At 37.9% G+C, this 12,631-nt stretch overlaps 1 protein-coding gene across 1 annotated transcript in view; it reads left to right on the forward strand.

Annotated features, from left to right (window-relative positions):
• nell2a (neural EGFL like 2a) overlaps positions 1 to 12,631 on the forward strand; it is a 126,821-nt gene that overhangs the window by 1,276 nt on the left and 112,914 nt on the right. The window lies entirely within an intron of this gene.

Genomic DNA, 12,631 nt, shown 5'->3' on the forward strand with positions numbered 1-12,631 from the left:
GATCCAATGGCTCACGTTTTTTTACAGTGTACTTAGCACTCCTATCTAATAAAAAAAAATACTTTTTACATTTTTTTGGGATATACCCCCCCCAAAATAACAATGATGCTTCATGCGACTTTAATATGGAATCACACCCAAAATGTCTCAAATGAATCATTTTGTCCTATTAAGGATAACTGCTATTATGACGAACAGAAGCACTTTTGTAGACTTTTATTTCCTACTGCTTTGGTTGAAATCTTCCATTTTTTATGCCCAACTGCTGAGGCAGCATCACTTCCGCACAAAGTAGCAACTCCAGCATCTTTGTGTAACTGAGTGGATGGAAGGAGGTATATTACCTGGAAAGAGTTAGAGACAGGGGTGAACAAAAATACTTATAAAAAGAAGTGCTCATTGCTTTTGTCACAAAGTGAATAACAACAGCTTGCTCTGCGACTCTCATTCTCCGGCAGTACTTTTTCTGAGTACGTTCAGTCACCCGGGCTGGGAAGGCGGCGTGTTATTTATGGCAGAGCTCGCCTCCATCCTTCATTTGGGATGTCTGTGTTAAGTCAGCGATGATGGGTGAGGGGGAGGCAGACGGAGGCGCACCGGTAAAGCAGAGCTGGCTTGTTTGTTATCAGAAACAGACAGGGAGAGGCACGTTCAGGAGATATGCAGAAATGAGTGAAGGAGAAAGAGTGAGGGGAGTGTGCCAGCTGTTTGATAGACTGCGTTGATACACGCGGATGCTCGGCTAGCCGGGACCAGCAGACAGGCCCACAGTGAAATTCTGATGCTCATTAGATAGCGGGCACAACATATCCATAGCTGTCCCCTTCGCCTAAAGGGGAGGCTGTTATCTCTAGGTGCTGGCTGGAGGTAGAAGGATGCTAGAACCAGTGATGGAGAAAAAAAGAGGAATTGCCTCCCTGTGTGCAGGTTTCTTTGTATTCCCCCTCTACTAAAGTAGGTTTTTCTGTGTTTCTGAGCAAGAAAGAGGCAAACAGTGAGCAGTGGGGGGATTGCTGTTTAGCACACCCCTGCTGATGCTTTTGAAGGTAGCTGTCAGAGCTACGTTGGATGGGATAGGGTGAAGAGGACCTCGGGGAAAGCCTTGGTGGCAATGGAGAAATGCCTCCAGGCTCATGTCTTGATGCTAGATGAGATTCAGCCCCACAATGAAATTATCACACCATTAGCACTTTAATATCCAGACATCCTGGTATTGCTGGGTATAAACAAAAAAACTGGCCACACCCAAAAGCACTCCCTTCCCCCAACACATTTACAGTGAACCTTTCCAGCACTCTTCCTTTGAGCGGATGAATCAAACTCATTTGAAGTGAGCAGCAGAATGTAGAAGGATCCTTTCACCTTCAGTGCAGGACTCCTCAGTAATTGTATCTTCCTGTGCAAATGGGCTGTCCTGTCTGTTTTACTTGAACCGTCTGAGCATCACCACTGAGGCTTTCTGTTATTGCCCCAGTGATAAAGTATCAAATGCAGTAGATTGGCAAATAGTCGTGTTCTTTTGTTGTGCATCAGTGTGAAAAAGGTAAGACAGAGATATGACAGCCGTGGCAAATGTGCCGAATTTGTCTAACAGATGCGCTTTTATCCTACACTTACCTGCTGCTGCCGCAGAGTAATACAGTTGATGAATGAATGATTGGGGAATAATTTCGTTCTTAAACCGCTGAGCTCATAATGTAGCCCATTTCTAGGAATGCAGTTTCTGCACTTCATTGAATTCTGCTGAGCCCATTGACATGGGCTGCTGTGTAAACCGCTCACTCAAAGAACAGGAGATTGAAGACATAAGTAAAGCGTGATGTCAAGCCACCTGTCAGGGTTCACAAAGCATTTTACAGCTTTTTAAAAGCAAGGAACAGCAAATCTATTAATTTAATTAAAATCCCATGTAGAAATACTAGATATTTTTTATATTATGACATAAATACACTAGGAATAGCTTTACATGGTTGTTGTTGATTTTGTGTTTGAAAGTTGTCATATTTTTGTGTGTATAAGTCAGTTTTTTTTTTTGTGTAATTTGACCAGGGGAGTGACTGTGTGACTTTTTAACCCTTGTGGCATCGTATGGGGTACAGATGACCCAAGGTTTACATTGATTTGTTATCCCTCAAATGTGGGTGAAGATGAACAGGTTTTCAGGTCTCCCACAGTCACCAGTGAAAATCAAAAATCATTGGAAAAAAAAGTTAAGCGCGCTTTCTTGTGGACTCCGGATGACCACACTCCAAACGTCAGCATATCTAGGATAGCACAAGGGTTACAAAAAGAATAGCAACAACCGCTAGAGGGCACTTAGGTGTGTATTCTGTGGCAAGCGAAAGCGGTGATAAATTGCAAGGACAAGCAGTGTAAAGAACGACGTATTGGCCATCAAAAAGGCAGGTTTTTATATACATTTTAATCCTTGTCCTATAGGGTCCAGATGACCTGTCCCCTATATTGATGTGTGATCCCTCCCATGACAAAGGTGGACAAGATCTCATGTCTGCCATGGAGACCTTTTTAAAGATAATAAAACCTTGAAAATAAAAAGTTAAGCCTGCTGTCTTGTGAGGTCTAGATGACCACACTTGTAATGTAAACATGCCTAGGATAGCACGAGGGTTAAAAGCAGTACATAATTTATGCGGTCCTGTGTTATCCTAAGACGGGTGTATTGTGTATAAACCGCGTGTCCACAACGCACTTGTAGTACATTTCAAATCACGCCCAAAACACAATTGTAGCACATTTTAAACCACGCATCCAAAGTGCAGTTCTACCACATTTCAAACAAGGTGTCTAAAGCGCAGTCTTAGCACGTTTCAAACCAGGTGTCTAAAACGCAGTCCTAGCACGTTTCAAACCACGTGTCCAAAAAGCAGTTCTAGTACGTTTCCAACCAGGTGTCTAAAGCGCAGTCCTAGCACGTTTCAAACCACGCGTCCAAAACGCAGTTCTAGCATATTTAGAACCAGGTGTCTAAAACGCAGTTCTAGCCCGTTTCAAACCACGTGTCCAAAATGCAGTTCTAGCTCGTTTCAAACCATGCGTCCAAAATGCTCTACTAGTATGTTCTAAACCACGCATCCAAAACGCAGTCCTAGCACTTTTCAAACCACGCGTCCAAAACGCAGTTCTAGCTCGTTTCAAACTAAGCGTCCAAAATGCAGTTCTAGCTCGTTTCAAACTAAGCGTCTAAAACGCAGTCCTAGCACGTTTCAAACCACGCTCTAAAACGCAGTTCTAGCACGTTTCAAACCACGCGTCTAAAACACAGTTCTAGCACATTCAAAACCACGCGTCCAAAACACAGTCTTGCACGTTTCAAACCACGCGTCAAAAACGCAGTTCTAGCACATAGAGAACAATGCATCCAAAGTGCTGTAAGTGCTGCTGGCGTTTTTTGTTTTTTTTTTCGATGGCCAATACGCTGTTCTTTACCCCGTTTTTTTCTGCCAATTTTTGACCCCTTTCGCTTGCCATATAGTTCAGCATTAGCTACCAACAGCAATGCAGAAGAAGAAATGATGCTTAGTCTTGTGCTATGAACGCATGTGTGGAGCGTTCAAAAACTCACTAAATGTGGATTTTGGAATTCATTTCTAGTGTATGGTGTTCACACAGGTGAACTCACAATTGGAAGATGCTTGGTGCAAAATGTTGAAACGATGCAAATCTTACTCCAAGGATTTTCTTTCACAGCACTATTTTGATATCTGAAAAACTTGGCATCATATAATTCGGAAAGGGCACAGACTACAATTATTAATTTATTTTTCATGATTAAATTTTAAATGGATGGCATTTTTGTGTTTTAAAAGGACACTGCTCATATGCCACTATCAAATCTGACTCCAATTGGTAAGAGTTCAGCTGTTTGGTGTCCAAGCAGTCGAAAGTTCAACTTGTTGAATATACGTGAATGTGAAACTTTGAACTCAGAAGCCCAAAATGCGGGTTTACAGGTGTTTCATTGACTTTTCATTGAAAGCAGTCACTTGAATGCTAGTATTTAACTTGAACGTAGCATTACGCTGCGCACTCTGGATTTGTTCCAATAGAAGTAGCACTTTAATGTAACATTAAGAGTTTATTTGACTTGTTAGTACATTTTAATGCAATGTTTATCTTATTGTTGCAGTAATATATTAGATTCCTATAAAAATTGCATTATTTTGTTGAAAAGTGTTTAATCATTTCTTTAAAGAAGGAAAATATACTATATTTTGATAATTACTTTTTAGACAAATGTATTGATCTTTTCAGAAATGAGAACTTATAGGTAAGTTTGTGAAAAAGCCTTAAATCTAATGCAACTTTTCTTAATAATTAGAGTCTTATATTTTTCTTTTTTTTCAATCCACAATGAAGATAATCTTTCCCTCCATTTTCTATAACCACTTCATCCTGTTCAGGGTCAGTTGGTTTAGAAATCTGTGGCAGCTGTCATCTGTGTGGGGAGGGGGAGCTATGCTTATCAGCATTCAATCTCTGATGTTTTTATTTTAATATTTAAACCAAGAAATACAAATTTATTGTATTTTTATTTAGGATTTTTAGAATTCATTGAAGACATATTTTTAGCCTTTTTTTGTAAATTAAAGAATCTAATTGAATACAAAACCTTTTTTTGTTATTATTTGTTGCCTTTGACAAAAAGTTACTCATCCCCTCAAATCTAATGTCTAAAGTAAAAGTCATCTCCCTCGGGTCAAAATATTTTAGTTGACTCATTTCTGCAAAAGTGGTTCACAGGAGCAGTAGAGACCATGGAGGAAAAGAGCTCTCTGTCCCTTCAGGGCTGTTATCCAGCCGGATGGCGGGAAGGCTGTCATTAGCTCTGTGTACGTGTGGACATCAGACAAGCGGTCAGTGACAATGCGATCTGAACAATGTGGAGGAACTGCTGGCAAAAGCAGTCCTGGAGGTGCCCTTGTCCCAGATTTACATTTTCTTCCAGAAGACAGTTGGAGAGAAGCCTCCTTGGAGTTAAAGTGCAGCATTTTTAGAGTTGATACCAGTTTGAATGGTTTTCCTTAATTTTATGCCAGGTCAATAAACAGTGACTTTTTTTCTTCTTTTTGCAGTAATTATAATAGGACAAAATCAGTTCACACTGCAACGTTGGTTTGCAGAAAGATTAACAGACCTCCTTTATACATCAGTAGTTTAATCACTATGATGTTGAGATGAAGTAAAGTCATGTTCGTCTGAACACAGTTTGTGTTTTCTTCTTAATATCTTTTAGATATCCGTTTTAAGTCAATGTAAAACATAAACATACAGTAAAACCTTATTTCCTACACTGGGTTAAGCAGTTTTTCTTAAAATGTTGTGATAAACTGTTGACTACCAGTTAACTGTATATATTCACTGCATCTTGTAACACTGTCAGTAAAGTGCACCAATACTATGACAAAATGCTGGTAATTTTAACTGTAAGTACCGGTAGTTCACTTAAACTATTCATTATTTAGTAAAGCTTTATGTCACTGTCATTTTTACAACATGATAAACATTACCGGGCATGGCTTTTAAAATATTATATTTAAAATTGATTAATATAAAGAATTGAATAACTTGCTGTATTAGTTTAGTTGACTAACATTTGACTAGGGGCTGCTTGAACGTTTGACTTATGACTATGAAGCTTCGTGCAACAGGCATTCAAGCACCCACCCACTTCTAATTTTTTTTTTTTTATAATTTTATTTTCGAACAAGAAAAACGATAAAACAAAGAAAAATGAAAAGAGCAAAAGCAAACAAACAAGAAATATAAGAAACAAAGCAATTGAAGTCCAGGTAAAATCAACACACGTGTTCAAATAAGGTTTTCACGCGTAGCCACGGCCATTGTTTAAGGCTTTTATGAGCCCCAAGGAGAAAACGTTCCGCCATTGATTGTGCGTTGCAAATTAAGCCAGGTCAAACTTTAACCAATCACATTTGGTAGTGGCATATTGATGGAGTCCCAAAAGATGTCAGCGCTGATTTTGAAACGTTCACCACACAGACAGAGATTTACTGTGTAAACACGGATCTGCCGCGGAATTATGGAGCGGTGTGAAAACTATTTACGAGTCCCAGAGGTGAAGTAGTTAGCCCGCCTAAAAGTCCAGAACTAAGTTGACAAGTTTAGCATTACATTAGCTGCATTAGGAACACAATTACTGTATTTTCCGCACTATAAGGTCCGCCTAAAAGGTTTCAATTTTCTCAAAAGCAGACAGTGCGCCTTATAATTCAGTGCACCTTATATATGGATCAATACTGAGCTGCAACAAGTCTCGCAACTACGGGAAGCAGCAGTTGACTCCATTTTAACCCGTAGAAGTAGCGTGTGGTGCATGCTGGAACATATGACGCAACCCCAGCCATTATTGTAGCTTATATTGCTATTCTATGCACCTTATAATCCGGTGCGCCTTATAGTGCAGAAAATACAGTAAATTTAACTTAAAGCCACAAAAACTGTAAAAAAAAAAGAGCATAGTAACCACAAGATTAAAGAGGTAGCACAAATTTATAGGTGGTCCGCCAAAACTAAAAATATAACGTCATTTCTGAGTGGTCATGCGCAATGGGCGTAGGTAGGAAAATTTCCAGAGTAGGAAGGATTTATAGAACACTGTCTCTAGGATGACGTCATGAAAAGGATGACACCCAAAAGGAGCAAAATTCGGAGCTTAAGAGATCGAGGCATTTTACTTCTGACTAGGAAAAAACTAATGAAAATAACACTGTCATAAATAATTTATTCTTTAGCATGCCAAAGCTAATATATTATCATATATATGGATATAGTTTACTCTGAAAGGCTTAAGAAATGCATAATATTGGCACTTTATAATTCCAGTTTGTGCCCAGCTGGAATTACAGGACACCAGGCTTCATATATCGGAATAGAGCTGTGATCTGGTGATGAAATCTTAGTTTATTTTATATCTCTACTTAATTTGCTTCCATTCATGATTTTCTTAGTTTAAACTGTTTTAATTGGTCATACGGTCAAAAATCTTCTTAACAGTGACTGTGCTGCAGTTTCCTCGTATCTGGTTTCTAAAGTACCTACCTGTCATTAAAGCATGGGGGAAATACTTGAAAACTTTTGATGGTGTTGCACCACTGTAATTACAGTTAGAAGTATGTGAGAAAAAGCCTGTGGTAAAGCCGGGTGATTTGAGACTCAAGCTGTGCTGCAGGGTTCCTTTTCTAAATGCTGAAAGTGTGCCGGGTGCCGCCGCACTCGACAGCAGTGCAGTATGTGTGTGGCTGTGGAGGAGGGATTACAGCTGCATGTATCTATCGGTCAAACAATGTAAGACCATTAGAGAGTCTAAGATTAGAGGTGAAGCTCGGTGATGGAGATTTTGTTGTTTTAAAAGCACAATATACACCCTTGAGGAAAAGATTATGATTCATCCCAAAAGCTGTCTTTGCTGGGAATGCCACTGAGCTTGGGGCTTTTCTAAAATCTGGTCAGCTGATCAATTTGAACAGTCCTCTTGACCAACTGGTCCCGTTAAGCTTGAGAAAAGTCAAAAGATTTCAAATCTGTGCTCTTGGCACACAAAAATGTGATTTTTCAACAGTTTTTTTAATGTGTCACATTTTTCTGCATGTCAGGACTGAGTGGTTGTCCCATCCAGGTGCCTGCCAACAGACAATACCGTAAAAGCCCCCTTTGTCTTTCCCCTGGGCCACACTGATCTGGCAGGAGGGAAGGCTGCCCGGCTTCTGGCAGCTCCCATTTATCTGATGTTCTTTTATGTATAGCTTTAAGGATGTGGAGATGACAGTGCCATTAGTTGTCTTAATCTTCAGCGTTGGATAATGCACTTGCCAACTCCAGATGAACTGCTTTCCTCTGCGCACTAAACAAGTTAGACGAGGCATTTACTGTCCAGCTCCCCAGAGAGACATCGCTTGTTGCCCCTTGGACTTAAAGTGCGCAGGTTGTGTTGAAAGTCGTTTATTTACTGTATAGGTCAAAGACTCATAAAAATGTGAGGCAGTCCAGAGGTAGTGCGTTCTTTGTCCTCACCATCCTCCCTATTTTTTTCCTGCTTGAGCACCCCCCTCCCACCTGCTTAGCTTCTATAGTATTGACTGAGATGTCATGTTGCTCTTTGATGCACATCTTGCTCATGGCTAAATAGAGATATGAGCATAACAAATTGGCCTTGACATTACAGACTCCTACTGTGGTATTTTTCTGATGAAAATATAGAACATCTAAAAAACATCCAAATTAAAAAGCTGACAAAATGATACTTGCTACTTAGCTGGGAATTTTTTTCAAAGACTTTCTCGGATGAAAATGGGGTTTTTGGTAGGGGTGTAGAAAAAAATATTCATTTAGTGGAATATCGCGACACTGCGTTTGGCGATATAAAATGCTGCCAAAACGATATTTAATTAATTATGTATGTAGAAAGATGTAGTTCAGTGTCTCACTTTTGTTTTCCACTTGAACCTCCAAGTGCTAGTTGGCAGCACAGCACACTGAGCATCTCTGCTGCATACTAAACAAAACAAGATCTTGCGAGAACCATCTTGTGATGGATGCAAACCTATTGTGAATTCTGAGCCTTGCAGATGTTACTACATAGCAAAACGAGACATGTACAACTCAGTTTAAGTAAGGATAAATACTGAACCAAAGATCTTTAATAATGTCTTGAAATATATTTTGATATGTATCGCATAATGACGTGTATCGTGATATGTATAGTATCGCCAGACTCTTGCCAATACACAGTTTTTGGTGTTTTATGTTCTTGCACCATTTTTCTGATGAGAGAGGACAAATATATATATAGCTTGAAACAACATTTCTATATTTCTTCATTCAAATTGTGAATCAGGAGGTGAGGGAAAAATTGCATTTGAAAAAGATTTTTTTTGCCACATAGAAAACACGCTGGGCGGGCCACAAGCATATGACTAGATCCATGTAAATCTTTGTTTTTCTTATCTGAGCCGGCATCTGTATGGCTGGATAGTTACAATGTTGCTCACGCATTTTTTTTCTAAGAAAATGTCTGAGGGACTGTAAGCCAGCAAGAAAGTGTGTAAACAGAGAGCTCTCAGCTATAGGTAGGGCGGAGGGTTGCTCCGCATCTATGGTCCTGCCCACAACTTAGAGGCAAAATTCTAATGAACTATTGCTGCTCTGCAGAAAGTATGTCCTAGAAAATGAGACAGCTTTAAAAAAAAAATGGCTAAAATTGCATAATCAAAATTAAAAACCATTGAGAACACTTTTAGACTACAGTCACATATCCCAAAACGGCAACATGTGGTGACATAAATGCAAGTTTTTCAGGGAAAGTTGTTGGCAGTTCAGCAGCATTTGTAATTGGAAGGTGGCGCTCACCTTTGTACACGCTGTGCGGAGGTTTATAGAAAAGGTTACGTTTGTAAAAGTGACGTCGGTCACTGGCTGCCTGGGCACATTTCGAGGTTGCGCGGTGGTGGTCCAGTGACAGTGTGAATGATTCCATTACAAAACCGGGCGACAGGTTGACAACTACAGCTGGATCACCACACATCAGCAAGTTTGATTTGACCATGTGTAAATGTCTTCAGACAGCGGACATCCACGTCCCCCGGTAGCCCATGGGTATTTAAAAAGCACGCCGCCCACATTCATCCCAACAATTTAAAAACAATCGGCAGCAAATATCAAAGATTCTCCTGATGCCTCCCCATCGCGCGGTGATAAAATAGATAACACGTCAATTCAATGATTAAAACATTGCATAACGAGGGAAAGCTTGTGTTCCACCCACTCGACCAGCTGTTTCCCTTCAGAAAGTATCACTGAGATGTTGTCATTTGTAAAGCAAAGTGTGTGACTTGACAATAAGTGCGTACATCACTAATGCTTGCACAAAAATTATACATACCAGCATTGCAAATTGTTTTTTGCACATTTTTCTGCCCAACAGTTACTTCAGGATCCATCTATCTCTCTCTCTATATATATGTCTGACGTGGTTTCTCACACTGCGTTGGGTTAATTGGTCGCTCCCATCAGCTGGAAGTTCTGTTAATACACTGAGGAAAAGCTGTCGTGCAGGTTTCCTGGAGCGCTTGAGTGTGCCAAGGCATCTCGCATGCATCCCATAACTAGGATTGAGCTCTTTGATGTGATTGCTTCTGAGAAACGTCATAATTTATTGATGCTTCCATTAAAGGAGACGTTTGTTGAAGGGAAGGAAAGGGGTGCAGTAGTGGAGCAGAGGCTTGAGAACTAAGCTGCCATGTGTTCACTCCAACATCGTTATCATTTCAGTTTTTTCTTCCAAAATCCAGAGATTCTTCTAGGAAAAAAAATGTGGTTCTTTGTTGTTTGCCTGAAATTATATGCACACACCTGACTGTATCACAAATCCAAAACTACAATTACATTCTTGTAGGAAGTTTACATTGTCAGCACAGTAATCTCTTTGGATTTGGACAGTTGGTTTTCAACATGTTGGAGGCAGCGCAAAGATGCTGTGAGAATGTCTGAGCAAGTCCGGCAAAGGCCACAGCCAGTGGCAGTTGACTCAATCGGGGCATCTGAAAAAGACCAGCAAGGTCAAGTAGTCTGAGAAAAGGTCGAGTCTGAGCCTGTGACGGTGTGAGGACGAGTGATGGGAAAATCTGATTGCGGAAACGGACTCGGGTCAAAAGTAGAAAAATATGTGTTTAGGTGCTTGCTAGTTTACTAGCATAAGGCTTTATGATGAAAAAATACATTTCTTTTAGGAAAATAATAATGAACTTTATCCCACAGTAAACTGAAAATTATGAAAGGGAATAAAAAAGTAACAACGTGCATTTATATAAACAATTCTTGTATAAACTAGAACAAATTCTATAAACAAAATGAATATTACTAAATGATGATGTAGTGTACTGCTTAATCAACATAATTCAATAGATTACATTTTTATAGCTTTTCATTTAGTATTTTAAGTAAAAAAAGAGATTTTATTTAAAGGAGTGTAGAAAAAAAAATAATATACCAGAATAAAGAAGTAAAAGTATGTGGAGAAAAATGGACATGTTATGAGAATAAACTTGTAGTAAACTGCACTAGAAATCCACTTCTTATGGGTCAATAGTTTTTTTCTGAAGAGGTCTCTGTTGCTGGAAATTCTTTTCAATGTCCTTATATTTCCAATACTACAATGTTGACTTTTTCACAGACTTAGTATTTCCTTATTTGTGAAGCTAATGTTGAAGTAACTGCTTATAATGAGCTCTACATCTCTCTCACTTGTACATGTAAGTACATCCTTTTGCATTATATACTGTATTTATGTCTTTTTCATTCATCGTTTTGGCCTCTTTGTCCCTTTCGTGGTGCCGGAGCCTAACCCGGCTACTGACGGGGAAAGGCAGGATTCACCGTGGACAGGTCGCCAGTCTGTCGCAGGTCTTAAATCTCATAACTTATTAATATGTAACTTTTAGAATTATAACTTTATTTTTGTAAAACAATTTTTTCCTCATTCTCTTTTATAATTCTTTGAGTTTCTTTTTAAAATCGTGACTTTTCTTCTATACAATTTTGAGCGAGTTTTAAATGTTGACTTTTTTCTCACATTTAAAACTTTATTCTCGTCATATTTTTAAGTTTTTTTTCATAGTTTTAACCTCATAAAACATAGACTTTTTAACTTGTAATTCTGACTTTTTTTTTCGTAAAATTTGGACTTTTTTAATAATTTTATAGTTAATTCATTTAAAGTGTTGACTTTTATCTCATAATGTAAATTTTGTAATTTTTTTCTTATAATATAGCAAGTTTATTCACATAAAACTCAAAGTTTTTTACTTGGAATGCTATGAATTTTTCTAAAGAATTTTACAAGTTTATTCTCTTAAAATGTTGACTTTTCTAAAATTTTACGAGTTTATTTTCGTAAAAAAAACTTTTCCTCATAATTCAATGAGCTTTTTCTAGTAAAACTTTTACTTTTTAAAAATCATTTTTACTCATTTAATGAGTTTTTCTTGTAAAATTGTTAATTTTTTCCGAATTCTATTTTTTTTTTTGCCAAAGTTGTTACTTTTTTCTGAAATTTTGAAGTTTAATTTCTTAAAATGTTGACTTTTTAAAATTATTTTACAATGTTATTCTCCTAAATTTGTTGTCATATTTTTTTTGATAGTTTTTCATGTAACACTTATTTTGTTTGCTTTAGTGCTGTTTAACCCTAAACATTGTGAAAGCTTTTTCATAAAAAACAAAATTGTTTTATGAATGGAAATTAAAAATAGATTAAATATAAATATAAATATAAAATATATATAAATATAAAAACATAGCATTTTAATCCAATCATTTTTAATTGTTCTACAATAAATTCAAATTTGTGCATCACTTGGACCTATTACAGCACATGTATGCTAATACCTTACAAGCTTTAAAAACATAGTTTATATAACATTATAAATGTTAAAACTCTTGAACTGTGACTGCTTTAAAAAGTTTAACCAAACATCTGCTCATGGTTTTTTGATAAACCTTATAATAATAATATTTAATATTATTTACTTAAAAATGTACGTTTTTGTATGTTTTCCTTTTGAAGGTATGTTGTGACAAGGTTTTTGGCAAACTG

Source organism: Oryzias melastigma, linkage group LG6 (assembly GCF_002922805.2).
Source record: "Oryzias melastigma strain HK-1 linkage group LG6, ASM292280v2, whole genome shotgun sequence".
Classification (NCBI taxonomy): domain Eukaryota; kingdom Metazoa; phylum Chordata; class Actinopteri; order Beloniformes; family Adrianichthyidae; genus Oryzias; species Oryzias melastigma.